Source organism: Cydia amplana, chromosome 4 (genome assembly GCF_948474715.1).
Source record: "Cydia amplana chromosome 4, ilCydAmpl1.1, whole genome shotgun sequence".
NCBI classification, from domain to species: Eukaryota; Metazoa; Arthropoda; class Insecta; order Lepidoptera; family Tortricidae; genus Cydia; species Cydia amplana.
The window spans coordinates 12721922-12746063 of record NC_086072.1 but is presented as its reverse complement, the minus strand read 5'-3'; the positions used below and the strand labels follow the sequence as shown (position 1 = coordinate 12746063).

General features: G+C 36.7%; 1 protein-coding gene and 1 non-coding gene across 3 annotated transcripts in view; both read left to right on the top strand.

Annotated features, from left to right (window-relative positions):
- The first annotated feature begins 344 nt into the window (after window positions 1–344).
- LOC134647705 (U6 spliceosomal RNA) lies at window positions 345–448 on the top strand. The gene has a single exon (XR_010096856.1). It is a non-coding gene; the product is annotated as a U6 spliceosomal RNA (small nuclear RNA).
- Window positions 449–20344: 19896 nt separating this feature from the next.
- The window catches only part of LOC134647237 (lachesin-like), a 99399-nt gene continuing 95601 nt past the window's right edge, over window positions 20345–24142 (top strand). For both annotated transcript variants that reach the window (XM_063501505.1, XM_063501504.1), the window contains exon 1: window positions 20345–20892. The gene's annotated coding sequence lies outside the window, so the exon portion shown is untranslated. The remainder of the gene's footprint in view (window positions 20893–24142) is intronic.

The window sequence follows — 24142 nt, the reverse complement described above, 5'->3', positions numbered from 1 at the left end:
TGAAATTATATAATACTTAAATGGTGATGTGTGGAGGTATACCCTTTCAAGTGATTTGTGTTTTCGAATGGATCGGATAGTTAATACGTGTTACGTAGAACCTACGTATTAAGGTAGAAGCTTATAGACGTGTAGGTTTTTTATCTGTCCAAGTATCTATCAGCAATTTATCTTTTTATCCCGTTCCGGGTTAATATAATATTGCAAAATTAATTTTTTGGTAATAAACTTGCTGATAAATAACGTGTACCCGAATAGGAGTCGACGATATTTCCGCTCTAAGGGACACAAGGTAACGAACAAACCTACATCGCAAACATTGCATTTATTTTTGTGGAAAGTGAGTACTTCGGCAGTACATAAACTTAAATCTGACTAGACATAGAGAGAGATTAGCATGGCTCTGCGCAAGAATGACATGCGAATTCGTGAAGTATTTCACTCTGTATCTATTATATCTCTCCAACTAGATCTTTGATTTATGTAGGTAGGTACCTACTTAAATATATAACTTAGCAGGTACTTACAGGTTAAAGAAAAGAACTCTTGCATGTAGGTGCTATATGTGCTTGTGTTATTTTGAATTTGAATAACTTGATTATTAATTCTATACGTAACTACATACAAGAGGGTCAATTCTTAAGCCTACTTACCTACCTACATAAATAGTACACTTAAATTAAACGTTTCAAATAAAATCGGAAGCCTGTGACATGGAAGGGCATTAACGATACGGGAATCTTTAGATTGATTCATTGACGAAGACGCATGGTTTGGTTCATATTGTCAAATTATATTAGTTAACTGTAGAGTTAAAGTTTAGTTTTGGCAAATCTGCGCGTCACCGTGAATGACACTTTCTAAAAGTGCCTGTTAAAGCCGGCGTAAAGCCTTTCACCTTGTCGAGCAAGGAACCCGCAACTTAGGGAACATTACCCATAAACTCAGGGTATTTGATTTGAATGATACTTATTCTTAAACTTACGTTTGTTATGGTTCCACCTGCTAAGGTGCGCCTAAGAGAATCTTTTATTCGTTCACAAACTAACGTCAAGTTATTTGTGATGAAACCAATATATTATGTACCTATCTAAACCTGCGCAAGGCTGCCATGTTTACACCTGCGTAAGGTGTGCCAAAAGAATCTTTGATTCGTTCACAAACTAACGTCAAGTTATTTGTGATGAAACCAATATATTATGTACCTATCTAAACCTGCGCAAGGCTGCCATGTTTACACCTGCGTAAGGTGTGCCAAAAGAATCTTTGATTCGTTCACAAACTGACGTCAAGTTATTGATGATGATATTATAACCTATGTAAGCCTGCGCAAGGCACGTCAGACATATTCACAGAAATATAAATGATATGGTCATAACACAGGCGTGCGAGTAGACCACAATCACAAAAATATTACAAAGATTAAGTTGTAAATATCTTATAAAAAAAATAAAATTTAAAATAATGTTTTGGGTAAAAATCAGTCGAAATAGGCAAGGCTTCGTTATTAGAGTTTTCATTTTTGTTTACCAATCTATTTCAAGGGTCCCGAACACCCTATTGGCTAAACCCGAAATTGGGCTAATTAACTGTGGTAAAAGTGAAAACTGCTTTCCATTTACATAACATTTCTAAAATTATAATAGGTAAAATAAAAACCTAAGATTCCAGGCCTATCTCGACTCATTTTTATTTTAAAGATGGAAAAAATCTTTGCACCCTAATATAAAATTGTGGTCTGGAGACGCTAAGCCTCATAACTTGGGTGGCATAGATAATACTAAGAGATTTAGTCACCTAATTTCGACTATAAGCCCAGGCAGAATATTGATAATTAGAATAAGGAGTGGTCAATCCTCCAAGGTCCATACAATCTGTGGACTCTAATTAAATCAGGCTCGGTAAGCTCACGACACGACAGAGCTTACGATTCCATTCTGAAATAAGCTATGTTTACAATATATATTACCCATGGTGTGAAACAAACAGCCTGCTCAAGGTGTACAAAGGGTCCGTTTAACGGCCCTATAAACATCTACAAACCTTTGAAGTCTAGGCCTGCTACAATATGACAGACTAGAAATAAATACATATGATCCCAATGTAAGAGCAGCTCACAGTTGCATAAATTATATTTGCCTGGAGAGCACTTGTCTTTCAGTTAACATGTTTACGAGTACCTACCTATGTACACGACATGACCAAGGTTACCTACCTTTTTACATAATTATTATATCCCTGACTGCCATGGTATATTAGGAAAATTATCATGTGCTGGCGGTGCTGCACAAGCATGTTTGAAATAAAATATACAAAACTGGCCTAACGGGCGTTTATGAATTATATATTTTACACCCTTGTGTCTGTATTGTGACCCTGGAAGTTTTAAACCACCTGTATCGTAAGTACTCCTATGCATGGATTAAGTTTATAATAAACTACCCATGCCCTAACCTCAAGGGCAAGTGCTTCTATGCACGGACCAGATACTGTTGTCACTTATTTCACTTATCATGACTTGTCATAGTTTGATACTACACGTTTAATAAATTTAAGACCGTGGAATGTACCCACTACAAAAGGTTTTTAAAAATAGTGACTGAATGGTTTGTACGAACGGTTCTAGCACAGTTTCTGGGCGGTCACGTCTAGGGCATGACCCTCTAGTTCTCAATTTATACAAAATTATAGCATTGTGATACTGTTCGCTTTGCACAATAAAATAGGGGAACAGGAGCACGCCTTGCGAAAAGGCGAAGCTATTTTGAAACGCAAACCTTTCAAAAATAGATTGAAATATATAAATAATTATGTTTTTGGTGTGGAACATGTAATTGTACACCCAAACAAATGCAATCATTTATTATATGTTAGCAAAACTCTGCCAAAGTGTTAGTCTGTCTCTACAGTGTAACCTGAAGGCATGAATGCACATGAATCTCTTGAAACATGGTGGATTAACTAATTTACACCCCGTCTGTGTCTTGCTCCTACCAAATCCACAAGTTGAGGACCTCAACCTATCTAGGCACCCTTCTTGCTCGAGACCTGGAAAAAAGAATCTCATGCAGTCAAGTGTCGGAAAACCAGGTCCACACTCTTAGCACTACCGTGAATATATCTAAGAAGTCTGTATACTGCCTTCCAGGAGGCGGGATGTTAATAGACTAGCCTATATAGTAGGCCAGAGATATAGTATACAAAAGCACACTGGCCCAAATCCAGTAATATTATATGCACTTCAGAATACAAAATAATTGACTATTCTGCGTATATTTGATATCAAAAAGTTACAATTACCTACCCTTAGGTCATAAGGAGGATAAATATACATAAATATCAAATATATTCGACAAAGTGTTGACCCTAGCATTGGATAAAATAGAGGTTCCTCTTAAACGGCATCTGCGCTGTTGGCTTTGGGCCCACGGGTGCCCGGCAAAAGGTCGGGGACCCCATGGTTCCGCACAGTTATTGCAAATAATGTAAAATCACAAAATAAACACAAATTTTCATTTTGGTTAAAAACACATATGCGATGAGCTAAAGTTTCGAATTAAGTACCTTATTCTTAATCTGGAAAGAGAAGACTGAATATTCAGAATTAAGCTATGTCTATGAATGGTTTACATAAATTAAGCCACTTTAGCGTTCAGAAACAATCAAGTTTATGTCTACTAGTAGGCACCAGATAAGGTAAACTACTCATACTGCATATATAGACAATAATGAGTACAATTAAGGTCACTTGATGATAGCTAAACATGAACATAAGCAGAATGAGCTGCACCTATACAAATATCATTGATAAAGCTCTGTGGCAATTCTACATTTACCATTTGAACGCCAAGAGCACCAAAAAGCGTCGTAACTAGTGCCCACATGAGTATTATGATATGGCTTAAGCTCTCAAAGTAACCTTCACAATTTTAAGTAAGGTTTGTTTAGGTCCATTAGCTCGCGTTCGCGTTAGTAAAGCGTACAAACGATTAAATGCATTTTATAGCTATAACCAAATAAATAGCTCACACTGGCTCACAGTCATTAAAAGAATTCAGTAAAATCATTAAAAGTATTCCCTATGATATTTTATTAAGTACCTACCCAATATTAACTTTGTGGGTAGTGATAGTGATATAACGAATATTTAAAATATTCGTCTACTTAATCCTGAGGGATTCTGGAAATAAGAAAGGTATTGTCCTTGTTATATCCTGCAACTGCTTACCTTACTAGATAATTATTATCAAATTTGTCAATAATTGGGAGTTATAAATAAAAACTACTCGAGTACTTTATGATTTTTATCTTTTCATATTTTAATTACATCACTCCATATCACAGATGTTGTATGCTCCCTGAAGAGTAGACTGACTTATCTTCTTTTACATAGTCTCACATACATATAATTAAGTACTTTAGCACCCTTGTGGTGACTCACTTATTTTCGTTGAAAATTTATAAGTACCTACATTAAATACGTATATAAAATGGAAAGTTAGTATCATAATATAATGGTATATAAAATTGTATGCTTTACTAAATACCTCTCTCCTCACATGTATTAAAATAAAGGGTGTACTACATAATTAATTAATTAATTAAACACTCCTAATATAATAATATTACATATACATAATATGTAAGTACATGTATAATCACATTGGCTTGGCGTCTTCCCACCACCAGGCGATAACAAACACGTCTCAATATATTACTTTAGGTTCCGAATATCGGTACAGTTGTTTAATGACAGCGTTTTACACAAAAATAAAACGCTAATTAAATAACTTACCATATTCGGAACCTAAAGTTTTAATCCTGCCTGGTGTAAATATGTATAATTTTGAGACAATGAGGTAATTTGCGTTTGTTTCTAACTGTCAAAATTGTCAAACGCAACTGCCTGAAGTGGTGGGGGTGTGGGAGAGAGATGGACGTATATGCTAGAAAAGGACAATACGACTAACTACAGTGTTGCCACTCTCAATATATTACTTTAGGTTCCGAATATGGTAAGTTATTTAATTAGCGTTTTATTTTTGTGTAAAACGCTGTCATTTTGCCAGTTACTGGCCCTAAACTAAAAATGAATTATATTCACGTATAAACAGAATTCATTTTAGTATTAGGTGGCCAGTTATTGAAAGCTGACCAGTTATTGAAACTATACTAAATTGAATTCTGTTTATAGATGAATAGAATTCATCATTAGTTTAAGGTGGCCAGCTGGCCAGTCACTGGCGAATTACCCTGGGTGCAAGTCCTAGTTCGCTTGGGATGAAATTAAAGTTCAGGATTTGTCTTGTCTAGTTTTTATACCAACAAACTAAATTCTTAAAAAAGTAACATAGACAAATATAATATAGCGTATACGTAAAAACTAGTCAAGTAAAATCCTGAACTTTAATTACATCACAAGCGAACTAGAACTTGGCACCCATATAGATATCAATTCTTTTTTCCGCAAAATCAATACCGAGGCATATTCTAAATATTGGACTTGGCTCTCATTTCACATTTATGTTTTTGATCACCCTATTAGAAACCATAGAAACAGCTAAAACATTTCACAGTTCGCAATATGCGGGCATGCTTCTCTTTTACTCTAATTAAGGAGTAATTAGACTGACAGAGAAAGATGCCCGCAATTTGCAAACTTCGTTTTCGGTAGGTTACTTTGATATTTAGTTCTTTAGGTGACTCCTAGGGGCGCTGTATAATCCTCCGATATAATTCTTGCACTGTTTTTTAGTATACTTAGAAAGGGACAGCATCGTTTCTAGTGGAGTGAAGTTAGGCACATTAGACCGTAAAGAAACGTAAAACGTGACATAAGGCACGTTTATTCACATAAAGTAAGTGAGAAATACTCAGGCAACTGATGGTAGAGGCTCAGAAGACACGTTTTCTTTGATTAAATTCTTTTGAGGAATGAACTCCAGACTGCAGTTTTGCGCGCGTTGTAGGAGGATGAATTATAGTTAGCTTTTAAGTTGCACTTGGAATTAAAATAAACCGAGTAATAAAGAAGTTTTGTATTATATCTAAGTAACGTGTTTAATTATAAAATCAAAACAGATATGTGTATGTAGCCGTACATTTACTAGGTACAAACCTTGAATCTAATTTGAATACCTATGAAGACCGGTTTTGTCAGGCCTTAATAACATCCAAAACAGTTACGGTTTTGAGTTCGTAAAACATTCATGTACCTAAAGATACAAGGTATAGCTACAAGCATTCTTATTTTTTTGAGGAAAATTTATGTGTTCTACAATGCTACAAATGATATTTTTAATTTGGTGGACTTTAGTGCGTAAGTAACTAACGAAGTGATAGTCATATCATCGTCTCAACGGCCTTTCGAAGCTGTCAAGAAGTGTGCATGACTGCTTATTAACTACTTATAGGTACACGTTTTTTGGTAAACTTAAATTAAATTTTATGTCACATCAAATGCGCTTTCTTAGACAAACGATACGGCCAGTTTGAGCTATATACTTTATTTTAGCCAAGTTTAGATCTCTCTATAAAGTTCTATATCCAAGATATCGATAAATCGTCCCGCGGGACTTCGTGGCTCTGTCTACCTCTGCGATTTGGAACCAGTGCAAAATAGCAACGGTAGCGACGATAAAGTAACATAAATCCTGCCCTTATTATTTATGGTTAACTTCTTAAGGTTTCTTTCAATATTTTATGTTCATGATAATTCGAAGATAAAAATAAAACTAAACTTCTGGAAAGAGTTCATTTTTAACTAACAGTTGCGGGGCGGGGGTACTTATTCAAATAGTTACGGAAACACGCAAGATTCTTATAAATCTTGCGTATCTCCGTACCTATTTAAAAAAAAAATTAATACTTAGGGCCCGATTCTGATTTTGAAATAGACATCTATTAGATATCTTTTAGACATCACCAAGATACGATAACGATATGTGATCTAACCTGTCAAATCTGGCATTTGCGCGATTCTGGAGATACTCTTGAACGATTTCCACAATATATGACTTAGAGATCCAATTCACATCTAATAGATACCTATCTAACTCTATCTAACGTAAAAGTGACATTGGTTGCCCGAATTGCGCTGCAAAAGAGAACTAGTTGAAATCTAAACTATAACGTATCTAAAATGGATCTAGTACGTGTCGTGTCTTGTGAATATCTTGAAGTTCGAATACGGCAGTTATATTGTTTCAAACTGCACTGTGTTGGCTATGTGGGGCCTCTGCGTCCCTTAATCTTCCATCACAGTGAATCCTTGTACGCATAAAAAGTCAAAAAACGCGCATAAGCAACCATTAGAATTTCTAGCGCCCATAGGTTACGCTAGCCGCTTAAAATCATACAACCCACACACTTGATTTGGTATTTAAAAAAAATGGAATTACAGACCACTGTAAAAGCTGGTTCCATTTGAATAAGAATCGTCCCGCCCCCGCTTTTTGATCGAGCCACGTCGTAACTTATGTTCCCGAGTGTTAATTTTACATCGTCTGACAAATTTGCCCGGGGCACACTGCAGTCGCGTGGTCTAATGGCCATCGAGTTTTCCCCTTACCAGACTTTCTTTTAGCCTTTACAATTTTGATGGGTTTTGTCTAGTCACAGTTTCATTATATGGGTCAGTAATCTTTCTTAACTGATGGTCAAATATTTATTAGGTATTTGGCAATATTATATTTGCTTGCTAGGTAATTGCCGTCGCCATTTCTTTATCTAGTTACGAAATATTGTAGCTCTTCAAAGTACTGCAATAATCTAGAGACTTATTCAGGCGATAATAGGTTGTTCTATGCTGCGGAATATGAAAAATGATTTTTTGCTATGCATAGGTACATATATGTTTGATTTTATCGCTGCTATATTCCCACTAATAGTCGCCATGTGTTAATTAAAATGTTTAAATTCTAATTGAATGTCGTGTTTTTAAAAAGTTTACTGCCTACTCTCTATACTACGCTTTTTTACAGAGTTATGAATTTTTTTTAAATAGCCTACTAGTGTGTCCCACTGCTGGGCAAAGGCCTCCCCTCTTTCCCGCCACTTGGCTCTGTCCAATTCAGACACCCGCCACTCCACACAGAAAGTATCGAGGTTGTCCCGCCATCTCCGTTTGCGTCTCTATATTAAATAACAAACTAAAAAAAAGATATACAACCGAATTTATACTCGTACATTGCTTTTGAAATTTTGAAGCCGGTTAACAAACTGGTACAAGCGTAGATAGGTACATCTTATAAACATCATTCTATAGTATATCTATAGCGGAACGTAGTGGAATGTGGCCGGGTCGGGGCGAGCGTCAGTTTTTGTTCGGCGCTGCTGGTGTTTAGCTGTTACATTATTAGTTTTCAACTTCACAAGTTGAGGGTTTCAGCTCCGTTTGCTACGTCCAAATTAGATGTTTGGATCAATAGTAGCCTAGTTTTTTTTATTACCTAACTATAGTTTAGATAGTTCACAAATACCAAGTGTAATTAGTAGGTAATTTGTTTGCTTATAGGTACTTCACATTACAAAAAAAACGTAGAGAAATGCATAAACACACTTTTTCTTGTTTGTATCTTTCTGATGCCAACTAAACTAGGTACAATTTTTTTTAAGAAGAACCACATATTTCTCAACCAATATAACCTTAGACTAAGATAATCTCACGAACGGTAGAAGGATGTAAAATTATTCACAATTCAAGATTGAAAGTCTTACGGCAAGAATTTTATGAAGTACATAAGTATTGTGTTTACCAAACTAACATTATTTAAATTCCAAGTCCATGATCTAACCGTAAACTATCGAAGAACTTCTAAAACGGGTTGGTTCCGGAAGCGAATGCTGCAGTGCTATCGAAAACTGAACTCAAGGGCTGCTGGTTCATACGAGGAGGTGCTCCGGCGCAATTAACGTGATTTATTCGAGGCATTTACTTATTCAGTCCTACGTTTACTACGCCACGGGAGCACGCAACGCAAACTCCTTTAAACCTTAACTCTAACTTTACAAACGATACAAAGAAATCCGAACCCTACACATTACCCTATAAGGTACAATACCTAAAACACTGTTGCATTTTTAAGTCGGAACGCTTCGCGAACAAAGGCGTGTAAACTATCTCGATAGATATCCTATGGAGCAGTTTTACACATGCGACCACATTTTACTAAATATTTTATTTTAGACCGCAACAAAGCCAGTTCTGAGTTATGGGCCCGACTCAAAATTGCAAAGGGGGGTTGTATGAATATGTTAATGGTCTTGTAGCCGGTTGTCTGTTATCGCGAATGGTGGATTGAGTAGTTTAGGAGCTACCTCTACTAGGACTAGGACTAGTTATATTTGCTTTTATTGTGGCAGTCGATGAATTATTAATATGTATTTATGAATTATGTTACTTGCATTTATATCATTATACCTAATACTGAATTGATGGTTGATGACATAATGACATGTACAATAATATTATGTAATTAACGTCTGCTTAGAAATCGAAACACCATTATTCTTGCGTAAGTTACTTACATTATTAGAAAAATACGTTTTCCACTCTTGAGGTAACAATTAAGTAATTAATTTTTTAACATTTGTTCATTGCAGCCATCTTCCTTCTTATAGATCATGAGACAGAGCTTGACGCTAATCAACAGACCCTAACATCATATTTGTTTTTATTTCTTGTAGTTATAGGGGCGATAGGAAAACGCCCAGAGAAAATGTTAACCGTTTACCTATTACAGTTCTTGTAAGACACAAGACAGATAAGTAGATGGCGGAAACTTAACAATAAAGTTCCGTCTGTCTCTCTTCTGGTACGGAATTAACGGAATCCTGTATAGTTACTTAGAAGTTTTTCGGGTCGGGAGTACAGGGTCAATATTCATATTCATATTTATTTATTGCAAACATGGTATTATAGATATTACAAGATCTGGGTAGTTCAACATGGACCCAGTGAGGGCATAGCAATATTACAATGCATACTATTATATAAAAATAAGTCAATTTAGTAGTTCTTTATTTAGATGTAGTTCTTTAAATGATATATTCCTGAAAAATTATGTTTAAAAGCGACTACTCATATAAAGCATCTAGTAAACGCGTTCTTGCTAGCAGAAAATAAAATTATGAGACGAATGAAAACAAAACGTGGGTTGATTTTAATATGTACGTATTTGCGCGAATAGCAATTCTGCCGGTTAAAAATGCTGGCATGCTCCCCGAAGCTTGAAATTACATACAAAAGGAGAACGATACGTAGTACGTTATACTATGGAAACTGTAAACACTATCTTCATTCTGAAAAGAGGTATAATTTATGGAGCGAGAATAAATTGTCTGCTATTTTCGTTTCCATAGCATATTAAAATGTAAGTTATGCGTTTTATCTTCTGTGTAGTATTAACTAAGTATGTATTATACTATTAATCACTTAATCAGTCCCTTTGAAATCTAGCACCAACGTAATTACCTATACCTAATTACGTTTAACTCTGGTTTCAAACCACAGCTATGCAGGGCGTGACCTTGATGAAAGGTATGTTTATCTGGGGGCACGGCCGTGCCCCCGCCAAGTCGAGCATTTTTCTATTCTAACTATGTATATGCCAAGTATAACATTTGTTTTCTTGTTTTATAACTTGTGTTAGGCATACTTTGCATTTTCATCCAATGTATATCAAAAAAATAGGGCCTTATTCGAATACGCACCTACTGATGACGCGAGAGTAAATTGAAATTATATGAGCGGAATCATATTTTAAGTGCTGAATGCACGCCACGGTTAATCGTTTATCATATAATTTGCTTATATTACTCTCTCGGTCCCTTGTTTTATTATTAATCCGGACCATCACGGCTAATGAAACTTGGGCGAGGGCTAAGTTGCCTACTACGTAGTAGCATGTTTTGACCTCAGGTACAAGGCGAGTATTAAGACACTAACGCATTCCTCTACTACCTTAATTACCAGGCTTAATGTTTTATTTCACATATTCAGGGTATGTCATCCGTCTGTCGGGCCCGCTAGTTAAATATAAAAGTGTGTGTTCGTCACTTTTGAGCCCTACATCAAGCTAGCTCGGCTGTCCAGAATTTTACGTTATTTATTACTGCAGCATGACACCGGCGTGATCCATTGGGCCAATTCATTTATTCTAAGCACCGTGTGTTGACACATTCCGAATTCGCTTTTGGCAACAATGTATTCAATCAACTGACGTTACCGATACTTTGAATATTTTTCACTCTCGACATTTGCGCCGGTCAAATTTTAATTGAAATTGGTTTTTTGATGTGAGATTGAATATTGCTTTTGTGGTTGTTGTTTTTAGGTGTTCCTAGGTAACATGTTCTCATATACCTACATAGTCACTATTTAAATAGATTACCAATGGGCAGCTCGAGCGTCGTCACATGAAGGTATTACGGATCACGATTGGTGAAAACTCTTACGGAGCACAAAGTTAACCTAGCTTTTTTCTTTCTGAAAATACTTTGGATTTATTAAAAGTTAATTACCGTAAAATGGGGTGAGTAGAGTTCGCGGGGAGAGTTGGGTTATGAATGGGGAGAGAAGGGTTGAAAGGGGGGTGAGATGGGTTTTAAGGCTACTGCTACAAAAATAATGTATTCCAATTTAAAATGGAGCTATAGTAATACTCATAATAAAAAAAAATCGATCCAACAATCTTCCAAAATCACTTTTGTATGAAAACCCAACTCACCCCAAATACGAGGGACTACGGGGTGAGGTGGGTTTTTCTGTAATCGTCAAAGTTATGAAATGGAACTACCCAAAATAAAATAAAAACTAAAATACAAACGTTCGGAACACTTATTATATACACCATTCAGTTTGCATATGTAAAAATAAAATGTTATCGAGGTTTGAATGTCAGTTTTGCGCCTACTCACCCCATTTTACGGTATATTAGGTATTATGATAGTGTGGGACTACCTTTGTTCCAGAAAACATAATATGTTAAAAGAAGCCAGTCGTGATTCATAAATATGATATGAAAACAGCTCTTTTTAGGGTTCCGTAGTCAACAAACTAAAGCGAACATTATCGCGGTTAACCTGATTTGTGTTTTCACGACAGCAATAAGACATACAAGTATTGCGAAGGTACTCCCTTTTACTTGTTATGTATATGATACCCACTAATAATAACACCAACGTGCTACGGAACTCTACACGGAGCATCGCGCAACATGCTCTTGGACGGTTATTTTATTAACCGACTTCCAAATCTCAAAGAAGGAGGTTATCAATTCGGTTGTATGTTTTTTTTTTTTTTTTTTTATGTTTGTTACTCCATATCTCCGTCATTACTGGACCGATTTTGAAAATTCTTTTTTTGATTGTATGTATATGCATACAGATTGATCCCGTTTTTGTCAAAACCCAGTTCTGATGATGGGATCCATGAGGAATCGAGGGAACTCCTCAAATCTTAAAGGCATACATATAGTGATTTTTGTGTTTTTATCAACAAATCAAGCATATACATTCAGAAACGTGACATTTGATGAAGTGGAACTGCTGATGATGATCAGAACAGAACTCTTCAACGACGCATAGTTCACGTTTGGCGATTTGTCCTCTTCGTTATGTTTGTTAAGCAAGTTAAGTTTTTAAGCCACATTTTTGTCAAGCTCGAGTTCTGATGATGGGATCCATGAGGAATCGAGGAAACTCCTCAAATCTTAAAGGTGTGCGTATAGAGATTTTTGTATTTTCATCAGAAAATCAAGCATTTTTATTAAAAACTGTCGCATTTGATGAAGTGGAACTGCTGATGATATCAGAACAGAACTCTTCAACGACGCATAGTACATGTTTGGTGATTTCAAATTTCGACTTTGACTTGGACTGGGACCCGGACTCGGATCCAGATCCGGACTCGTACCCGGATCCGGTTCGGACCCGGACCCGGACCTGGACTCGGACCCGGACCCGGACCTGGACTCGGATTCGGACTCGGACCTGGACTAGACCCGGACTCGGACCCGGACTCGGACACAGACCCGGACCTTGACCCGGAAAACCACTATGATACCTAGACTAAATAAACCACTATGATTACCTACCATAAAATGTAGGTATAAAGTATGACGAGGCCAAACCCCTCCCGCTCAAACCCCCGTACACCGCACCGCATGCGCCGTTAAGTGGGTTAGGTTAGCTTTGAACTGCTATCCTCACAGAACCGAACAAAAGTGGGTTAGGTTAGGTTAGAACTGCGAGCCTTACAGAAACGAAATGCTTCCTTTTCTACATAGCGCACCATCTACAATAATCTTTCACCGGGCCGCATAGAAGTCGGTTTTTTTTTCTTAAAAATTATTACTTTAACATACCTGATAGGTACAGTCGCCATCAGATATATCGGAGCGGCTAAGGCGCTCACAAATATCTTAACACGTCTCTATTGTCAAGGCGTTAGAGTGCATGTTCAGATATTGTGAACACTTCGGTCGCTCCGATATATCTGATGGCGAGTTGGCGACTGTACATCTTTATTAGCGACGAGTCATGAGTGGTGACTCATCACGACGACGAAAGAATCATATCACGGCACGCATAAATTTGAGAGCTTTCTACTTCACTCTGCTAATAAATAAAGTATTTCAGTAGAAAATCCCAGCAGTTTCAGTTAAATACGTAAAGTTTGTTAGGCTCATATTTAATACGAGTTTCAGCGCAGCTTAGGCCGGTGGCCGGGTAAGGGGGATATTCTCTCCTCCTGAGGACCTCCGTTTGCATGATTTCAAAATGCGACTTTAGATTATTAACTATGTGATTTCAAGTCCAGTTTAGCAGTGCAAATAAAAAATTATGATTTATGAGTGAAGCTATAAAAATAATGAACAAATAGTGCTCAGCTCATAGATGGCAGCTGTTAAGTAGGTACCATTAAAATCTGATAAAAAAAATGGATTTCTTTTATTTATTTGTTTGGACAGTGTTGGAACAGTTTAGAGAGTCCTTGCGTGAACTTTTCCATCTTCAAACTAAATATATACCAATGAAAATACCGTATTATATGTACTTACAACAAAGCAAAATTTCAACGGTACATAGTTACATGCATACTCGTACACTTAACCAAACCTTTTTCGTATTATCCGGACGTGGTCCAGTCAAGTCCCCGATGGCCCAGAATATTCACAGTCAATTACTCATTTTGAGCATGTAAAGGTAATTTAAATCCGGGAGTGTGCAATATTTACAACAGAGTTTGTTACCGCTTAATTTGGCGGTTTCCATGCCAGTAGGTAATTAAACGATTGTTTGCCATTTTGCGATAATTAATGCTGGCTTGTTTGATTTGCGCTAATTATCATATAGAAGCGTGTTATATGCGCATGGGAGGACAGATACGATAACGCATGTGGTAATTGTTATTATGAAATTGGTGACTTATTAAGTCATAGTTTGGATCTACCTGCTAATAAAGTCATGTATGTCATCATCTTCCTCGGGTCAGCTTTTTGCCACGACTCATGGGAGCCTAGAGTCCGTTTGGCAATTATTAATCCCAAGAATTGGTGTAGGCACAATTTTTTACGAAAGCGACTGCCATCTGACCTATCAGCCCAGAGGGGAAACTAAGGTCTTATTGGGATTAGTTCGATTTCCTCACCATGTATTCCTTCCTCGAAAAACGAATGGCAAACATCAAATGATATATTCGTACTTATCGTACAAAAGTTAAAAAAACCTTACTGGTACGAGCCGGAGTTTGAACCCGCAACCTCCGGATTGAAAGTCGCACACTCTTACCATTAGGCTACAAATAAGCGCTTTCTACTTGCTAAAAAATTCTTGTTCTTATAACCTTTGAAGCACGGCCAACCAATTCGTGAATGTTTACTATAACATTATTATGTATCACAACATGATATCTCGTTATTTTTAAAGTTATGTCTCTAGTAAATTGTTTTTTTTTTCTACCGTCAATTATTTCCACCATGTGTGTAGGTACATAAAAAATAATTAATAAAACCTGATGCACAGAAAAGTATTGTGTGCTTCAGCGTGGGAAACATTTTAAGAGTAGGTACATTTAATTAACCTTAGCACTGACCAGTCAAGGGTGGCGGTGATGGCCAAATTTACGAGCCAGTTGGGGCTTAACATCTCGTTGAAACGGATTGATTAATAGCCATGTCTGGATAACCTATTTTATTTTAAATAGAGTCTAGGCTTAAACTGTCCCGACCTGCCGTGCAATAACGTTACCGTGTTCGTATTAGAATGTTAATTAATCGTTGTTTTAAGGTGCCAGTGATATATATTACGTAATATACATAAACATAACCTTGCACCGTCTTAGAAAAACAGTTTATTTAGGTACCTACTTTACTTTTTATACCACACTAGTGACACTAGAGATAGGTAGATCTGTTCTGATAGCTCGACAAATACTTTATGATATTATAGACAGCCAGATATACATTTGTTTTTAAATGCTCTGCTTTTTTTGTGTACCTTATTATCGTATTGTATCGAATCGTGTTCAATACAAGCAAGTTTCCAATACAAAATTGTATAGATAATATAATAAATAATCTTTTAATATTTTTTTTCAGCCAGAAACTGTTTATATCAGGGACCGGAACCGGTTTTTTGCAAAAACTTAGAAATAACCATATTTTTCGAATTATTTTATACTCGAAATGTAGGACTCAGTTGTGTTTTTAGGTTACGCCTTCGTATTATTAGATTGCTCAATAAGAAATGAAGTAATTAGCAAAGAACTAAAAAATACCGTTTCCGTTCCCATACAAAAAATACCCGGTATCCGATCCCTGGTTTATATATTTAGCCTCAATCACAATCCCAATTATCATCAAACTCGATATCTCATTTACCGAAGCAATTTATTATATCGAACGAGGCTAAAAATTGTCGAAGCAAGCGTTAGTCGGCGTCGGATCGAATCCCGCTAGACTTGACTTAATCATAAGAACGACCGCGAAAATCGCTCCGCCTGAAACGAGGCCCGAGGGAGGCCAGCGATCGGCCTCTGCTTTTTCCCGCTTTGATCGTGTTGCAAACTTGCCGTGAATTACACAGATCTCCTAGGGCATTACTCGATTGTTTAAATCGATTGGAGACTTACTTGAATTACTTTACTAAAAATATCGTTGAAGTAAGATTTACAGATTTATGTTCAACAAATTCTCATTATTTTGAAGTATTATGTATCCTATGTGACGTTGATCCCTTGTGTCTGCTCTCTGATTACGCTAGTTGGTGGAAAATATAGTAACTTACTGAAAGTTGGTAGAGTTAGACTAACAAAAGTCTGCAACGATTTTGATAACACACGCAGTGCAAGTGTTATTTTAAACGTCAAACTTCTATGAAATTATGACGTATAAATAACAATTGCACTGCGTGTGCTATCAAAATCGTTGCAGAATTATCTTGGTCTTAACTCCATATGTATTGACATCATTATAAATAATATGTTTGACAGTTTAGCATGCATTAAAGTTGATTGCAATAACTAAATGGTAACTGTTGAAAACATCCTGCTTTGTTTTTTGACAAACATTGTTTACCGTGTTTATCACGTAACAGTCTGCTAGATCGTAAACGCTAGCGTAAAACTCTCTTTAGTTGAGCATGCAGGGATGATTCAAGTTCTCAGGTCAACAGAGTAACGTGACATCAAGTTCTGTTAAAAATAGGTATGGGTATTTTGAGAAAGCGCTTATACTGGTTTTTAGATCGACTCATACTCGTACTCAGCGGGCGAAAGGAATGAGACCCCTTACATTATGCAGCGATGCGAGTGGCTAGCCGGTTAAAGAACGACTTTAAAAAATCCAGAGGAAAATGTGTAGTAACCTACTCGATATACATTATCCCATTATATGATATGAACTTCTCTTTCCCGACAGTTCAAAATAAGAATTCAATTCAGTCTTTCAAATAATCAAAGTAAATGTTTAATGTGTCTAGGGGCAAGGGCCAGCCAAGATATGATACGCGTTTATCGACAAATGCCAATCTAAAAATAAAATGTATTGGTATTTGGATGACAGATGCGACGAAAAGTCACGTTATGATTTCAATACATTATTTAAATAAGTATATGCATTGACGTTTTTTATAATAATACTCGTACATAGGTATAGGTACAAATTATTGTCACTTGATTAGACCCCGAGTTTTTTAATTATAATATTTTATAATTAAAAACATTTTCATATGCAGGGCATAAATTGTAATATTGACATATATAGTGATAGCATACCAGTAGTAAAAGATAAATTAATTAGATACTTCATGGGTGACAATAATTCTGGCGCAGGTCAGGGCTCGGTGCATTATTGAATGTGTACTACTCGCAAAAGGTTTTTCTCTTTTTTCTTCTCTTCATTTATTTTTGTAAACATAATATACATATAGATCATCTGTTCTTATGCTTTGTGAACTTGTATGTGTAACTAAGTTGGGCAAAAACTTTTTACGATTTATTGTATTTCTATAAGTGAGAGGTTTCAGGATAGACTTCAGAATAAAACACAGGAATAGCAGTATAGCGTGTACTGGTCGGTTACAGACTGACTTGCTTAACTAGTTTTAAAACTACCCTTTAATTTAAACACTACATCCCTCCACCAATAGTTGTAAAACTATCCATACAACTAATAAATAATAACAAATAATAAGTAAAACACTGAGGCGTCTTTTTGTATTAATAATCGGGGTTTGGATTCCTTGTGGGGGTTGGTAATAAGATATAACCCACAGGTGTGATTTTATTGCCATCGTAACAATTGAGCCTTACGTTACACTTGCATAGGGCATAATTTACTTTAAATGTTTTTGCGTAAACATCGGCGGGTAAGACGGACACTGCGCTGCCGGTGTCAACTTCGCACAAAATCGACTTGTTATCAATCAAAACAGATTGCATCATAGGTTTCCCGTTAACCGAACGGATAGGAAAAAAATCATAAATACCTTCGCAAATATCGTCAGTATCCTCGGCTAAGAAATTTGTGGTCTTAATTTTAGATTTACACACTCGGCTCAGATGGCCTTTCTTTCCGCACTTTTTACACGAATACTGAGTAAATTTACACTGTTCTTTGGAATGTCCGTGATAACCACATGCACTACACTTAGATCTTTTCTTATCGCCTTCCGCGGCGGGGCGTAGCGCGAACACATCTGCAGATGCGCCGGCGCTGGCGCTGACCGTACTGTTGTTGCCATGCACCGCCAGCCGCGCACAGCGCACGCTTTGCGCCAGCTGCAGGGCTTTATTGAAGGTCAACGAAGTTGGGTCTTCGGCAAAAAGTTTTTCTTTCTCCTTCCTGTTTTCTAATCCGAGCACAAAAAGGTCTCTTAACGCGGAGTCGAGTTCCGTAGCGAACGAACAATATTGCGCCAGACTGCGCACACGCGCCGCCCACTCGTTTAATTCCTCTCCGGGACGCTGCTCCGCTTTGTAGAACAAGTATCGCTCGGCGAAAACACATCGCTTAGCTTCAAAATGTCCGTCTAATTTTGCAATGAGGTCATTATAACTGACCGAATCTAGGTCAGCTGGAGACACTAGGTCCTTTGCGATGCGGAAAGTGTCCTCCACCAGGGCAGTAAGTAGCACCGCTCGACGTGTAGCACCAGATTTATCTGTCTCCTCCGTAAATTTGTTCGCCAAACAAAACTGAGCAAAACGACTTTTAAAAATGGCCCACTCCTGCGTGCGGTGGTCGAACGTCGGACTGTTACCTAACACCAGATTCGTTGCTAACATCTTCTCACTTGTGTATAACTGACTTTTATCACAAAAACTTCACTTTTAATACGCGTATGTTCTTTTTTCGTCGCCACTGAGAGGTTTCAGGATAGACTTCAGAATAAAACACAGGAATAGCAGCATAGCGTGTACTGGTCGGTTACAGACTGACTTGCTTAACTAGTTTTAAAACTACCCTTTAATTTAAACACTACATCAAGTGAGAACCTAAAATTGGCTCTGTGATTCTATTGTAATTTCTGAATATATGTAGCGCTGTTGGTTTTCCATGGACTAAAATAAAATAAAATAATTTTCCGCTAATTGAAAATACAGACGTACTATACAGAAACCAATATAATAACTAAGTACTTATATTTTCTGTCAAGTCATAATCAAGATTTTTTACTTATGTCTTTGTCTTAATTACAATATACGGGAGGATTGGCGACGTGTCGTTAAGCGAGTCACTCAAAAGTACATTACATAATGGCCACGACCACTCTGTAAAGAGTGTATCGAAGGAGAAGAAGATGAATCACAATATCAAATCCTAACAAAAAAAATTAAGTATATTAAAACGGCTCACTCACGTACGTTTCACTCCGTACCGAGAAATATCATCAGGAGGTTGCGTTGGTCGATTTTAAGGTTTCAATATTTACAATTGACAAAATCTTAGTGACAGGTTTATTATTTTAATAATGTAATTAATATAAAACTAAATACCTTTAAAACTGAAAAAATACTGCGATGTGTACTTTTACTGCAAACGAACCTTTGTCCCAAATGACAAGAATAAATAATTAGATTTTTTATGCAATAGCGTAAAAGCTTATTATTAAGTCATGGCTTCGTTCGTCAAATTTGTATAGTCTGTGTCCATTAACATCTGAGTATTATTTTTGCAAACTAACCGATTTTGGTTATTTAGGATACCTAACCCTGAAGATGTTCTGCATAAAACAATTAATAAACGTCATCCGTCATTAGGATTTTGTTACATGTATACGACACAAACAAATAGGTGTACACTTAATTATGATTACAGGTATTCATAATGACGTAACATGTCCCAAGCTTCAAAACGAACTAGGCTTTATACGCTTTGGAATGTGACTCAAAATTATTTGAACATTTCGTTAAATTTGATACGGCATGTAGGAGTTAAGGGTGTAGAGGAATTAACGTTGGCTTATGGCACTGTATTAATTTTGAACCGTAGTAATTTTGGCGGTGACAGTACTAAGACACCGACTCATAATTCACTTTGTAACGCAAATGAAACTAGCGTTTAATTTACTGTTATAATTTACTAAATTCCTTTACGGTCTAAAGTGCTACGCTACGTATCCGCAACCGCGTAGACCCTTACTGGCGACGCGACGTAGCTTGGGGTTGGGGCTTGGCTTCAGGCTAAGTAGCAATATTTTAGAACTTAGCTTGTTTTTTGGGATGTCTAGGACATCTCACAGTTTGTACTGATTATTTATATTACCAATGAAATGAATTAAAATTAAACAAACAGCTGACGAAATTGGGGATACATGAAAATAGAAAAATAAAAAACAAAACACGTAGCATCACGGGCCGACTCGGTTCGCGGACTACGTTACACTTTACATAAAAACATCGCGTTCAACGACAACGGGGCATCAACTTTCCCAGCGAAGACATAAGCGAAATTGAATTACACATATTGAAAAAGAAATGTGTAGCTCCTTGGTAGGCGTGGTTTGGTTTAAGACTCCTCCTACCCAGTGATCCGCGCATGAATCGCAGCGTCGTCGCAGGCGAGTCGCGCGCGTGAAGTCAGTGTGAAGTGAGCCGTGCGGCCGGTCTGTGTCGTGCGCCTTCGCAACTTCGCCACTCCACCGCGACGAGAATAGTTCTCCCTTCTCCACTCCCGACGCGAATACACAAACTTTCGAGTGTTTGACTTGGGCGAAATTTAATATAACTTCGTCGGACGAGCTCGGGAAGTGAGATGAAGGAAAGTAATGAAAACAAATAAATATTTTGTTAATTAAAAACGCCAGTCTTAAAGTGCAAAGCTTGTTGTGTGTTTGAAGAGGATGTAAATAGCAGATGGTGATGTTCAGAAAAGATTACTGCAAAAGGTATATTACTCCTTCCGTCGGCTCCTTTATAATAATTTAAGCTTTTAATTAAATGCCGGAAAGAAGGAAGTCGACAGAATATTACTATTGAAAAGCTTACCTTTATCATAGGTCATAAAAACAACCTCAACATGCATTTTAATGAAATAATGTGGCAATAGAACTGGGAAAAGCAAACATATTGATATATGATAGCTGTTATTAAATATACATTCAAATATTTCTTTTTTGAACTCAGTGGAAAAGAATAGTAATGAAACTTTTCAGATATATTAAGTTTTCAGATTAAACTTATAACATCCCTTTAGTCAGTTTGCCTTGGGTTAAAAAACGGAATTAGGTAAGGTGTATTAGGATAATACACATTTTTTTTTAAAGGAAACCTTAAAAAACACCAATTTAATGAAGCACCAACAAAATTTAATGAAGTGTAAAACTAAAAGTGCTAACTAGGTACCTACGTACCTAAAAGAAATTGGAATACTTCAGGGCTACTTACCCTTAATAAAGTTAACGCTCAGTAAAGACGGTTTTTTGAGTCCAATTTCTAAAAGGGTCAAAAGGAAAATACGTGAGGGCTGCGAAGGCCAAATCTAGTATGCGTAAATTTACCAAAACATAATGAATACCCGGGCTTAGTTTAGCTGTAGGTCAGATTTCTGTTTCTAATGATTTTAATTATCTGGGGCCACGGCAGTGCCCCGCCAAGTCGAGCAAAACAAAGAGGCACGGCCATACCATCCTTTTCTCGAAGCGGTTCAGGCCATTTTAGACGTCCTGTAATTTTGTGCTGGCTAAAGCTAGAACCCTGACTTTTCAGTGACATATAGGGCTCAACATGTTTTAGATATATTCTCAAAAACATTAAATTTGAACTTGTAGTTTAAGAATTATTGAACTTCAAAGTTCCTTATTTTCGACACCGACACATTCACTCACCTACGATCATCATAATTCTAAGGTACTTCTAGCATACCCATAAGCTTCAAATTTTAAACATAAGTAGTTTTCAGCTTATCAAGCCATAGAAAACCTAAAAATATTGAAATATCAGTCCCGTTTAAAAGATTTAAGAACTGCATAAGTAAGTTTGTAATCCCATATAAATATATGCTATTACAAAGTTACTGTTGCAGTTCCTACAAATAGTAGGTAGTCTGTGATTTACGATGTGAGTATGAAGATGTGTATAAGTAGTATGAGTATGCTATGGCTATGAGTATGGTAAGGATATGCATATGGCATAGGTATGAGTGCGGGTATGTTATGGGAGTTGTGGGATGGGTACTTGGGTAGGAGTATTGTATGAGTAGGTACAAGTATAATTTGGTATGGCCATGAGTGTTGTATAGGTATGAGTACGAGTATAATGTGGGATGGGTATGAGTATGAGCTTTGAGAAAAGTGGTCGCTGACGTACAAGAAGTAGTACCCGAAAAGAAGGACTACCTACAAAAAGAGATGACATCCCATCAAAAACATTACAATGTAAAAAGATGCAAGTCTCGCAACGCAATTCTTCAACTACAAAAAAGTTTTGAGATGTAATGTGAAACCAAGTCGGTTATTTTAGTCAGTGCCAGGGGGTGTTAAAACCGTATCAATAAGATATCTTTAATTTTTAATACATATAATGACTTGGCTATCGCACATAATGCTTTACTCGTACCGTAATCGTAAATATGTATAATGCTCAACTGCATGTGATTAGCGCTAGCGTTATGTTCAATTAGAATTATTTTTAAGTAGGAGCCGTGCGATGGCCAAGTCATTATATGTATTAAAAATTAAAGATACTTTATTGATACGGTTTTAACACCCCCTGGTACTGACTAAAATAACCGACTTGGTTTCACATTACATCTCAAAACTTTTTTGTAGTTGAAGAATTGCGTTGCGAGACTTGCATCTTTTTACATTGTAATGTTTTTGATGGGATTAAGTTTACGAGGCTAAGATAAGAAAACAATACAATGTGATGTTAAAATCTTACAAAAAAGTGATCCAATGTACCCCACTCTCCCCTACAGTGTGATTTAGTTATGCCTGATCGTACTCTGAAATCGCGAAAAAAAATCTGCTGTCTGATACATTGCGGCGAATCATTATGTCAGTTGATGTTATCTATGGCACATCAAATTATTTTTTTGCAATTTTGGGTTTGGCTGTATAGTAAAACTTGTTCAGTATGACCTATATATTTACCCCTCAGAGTATGGAAAAGCAACAAAATCAACTGTAGATATTACCTACAATTACTAAAAGCCTAGCCGTGTTTTTAATGGCTTATTATTCACCGGGCAACTAACATATTAAATAGGAACTTTCATTGGGCATATAATAATATAATTTGGATGTGTATTAATATTTTAGCGCCAATAAATTTATATATTAGCCTCAAATATAAACATAATATTATTAATAAAACTGGCAGCAAAATCAAGTCACCCAAAAAATGTATAGGGAACTTGAAGTGATAACTTGGCGTCTAAAATAATATGTTGGCAACTAACATTGTAAAGCGATTATAAAATTTGGTTGTCAGCTAGTTTTTCACACCCAAGTAATCAATTATATTGAGCATATCGTTTCAGGTAGTACTAAATACGAAAGCAGTTAAATTTAATGAATATTGGTCACTTTTTACACAATACACCTCAAATTTATTTACCAATACGCAATGGTCAGTATACTTATAGTCGAAATTCCTAATCATGAAACACCTAATGGCCATTATACCATTTTATCTTTTAATTTTGAATTACTAATTTCAATAGTTACCACTGTGTTGTGTCAGAGTCAAAATATAAGTGCAACGACGAGCGAAGCGAGGAGGAGCGTGTTAGGTTGATCGTGTAGTGCCAGACAAAAATATTTAAAAAGAACTTTATTTTTAGGGTTCCGTACCCAAAGGGTAAAAACGGGACCCTATTACTAAGACTCCGTTGTCCGTCCGTCCGTCCGTCTGTCACCAGGCTGTATCTCACGAACCGTGATAGCTAGACAGTTGAAATTTTCACAGATGTAATCTGTTGCCGCTATAACAACAAATACTAAAAAGAGAATAAAATAAAGATTTAAGTGGGGCTCCCATACAACAAACGTGATTTTTGACCGAAGTTAAGCAACGTCGGGTGGAGTCAGTACTTGGATGGGTGACCGTTTTTTTGCTTGTTTTGCTCTATTTTTTGTTGATGGTGCGAAACCCTCCGTGCGCGAGTCCGACTCGCACTTGGCCGGTTTTTTGTAT